The following is a 661-nucleotide window of genomic DNA, read 5'->3' on the forward strand; positions in this document are numbered from 1 at the left end:
GTGACAATTCTGACGAGGATCGCCTTCTCGTAGACTATTTCTTCTATACTATACAACATCGTACAACGGATTTACTTGTGTTTGAATTAATTCACTTCTCCATATCATTTACGATTCCCGCGAGTCGTATAGTTATGTTCAGAAATTTCTAATAGTTAATTACAGCCAATTTGAAACATGGAAAAGCTGTCTGTAATCAAGAGACAGAAAAAAAGAATATAAAGATTCATAAACAAGAAAAATAGATCAAAATAATTATTGAAATATCAATAAAAGAATTTTTTGGAAAAACGTGTTAAATGGATTGTCTTGTTTTATTTGTTTTTATTCCTGAGTTCCGTTGATCACAAATTAAAGATCATCGTCATTGTCATCACAGTGAAATATACTCTCAAAAGAATTGAGAACAATTAACATAATACCCTGTCATTATAATTAATATTAATCTCTAGATTCCATTTCTATTTTTGGAGTATTGAATTTAGTTCTATGTTATTTTGGTACAATTTCCTCTTTTATTATTTTATTCCGTTATTGGTATTGTTGCTGGCGATGGCGAATCAGCTTGTTGTGTCATTTTACACAATCACTGCGAAGCAAGAGGTAAAGATTTACTAAATGTATTTAATAAACTGTCTCTGAATGTTGTTTCAATTATATA

General features: G+C 29.3%; 1 protein-coding gene across 2 annotated transcripts in view; it reads left to right on the forward strand.

Annotated features, from left to right (window-relative positions):
* The window catches only part of LOC128250805 (uncharacterized), a 151,735-nt gene extending 151,435 nt beyond the window's left edge, over positions 1 to 300 (forward strand). For both annotated transcript variants that reach the window (XR_016238177.1, XR_016238175.1), the window contains one exon: positions 1 to 300. This exon is cut by the window's left edge and continues 44 nt beyond it. The gene's annotated coding sequence lies outside the window, so the exon portion shown is untranslated.
* Positions 301 to 661: the final 361 nt, after the last annotated feature.

This window comes from Octopus bimaculoides, chromosome 24, assembly GCF_046866305.1.
Source record: "Octopus bimaculoides isolate indiv1 chromosome 24, ASM4686630v1, whole genome shotgun sequence".
In the NCBI taxonomy this organism is placed as follows: domain Eukaryota; kingdom Metazoa; phylum Mollusca; class Cephalopoda; order Octopoda; family Octopodidae; genus Octopus; species Octopus bimaculoides.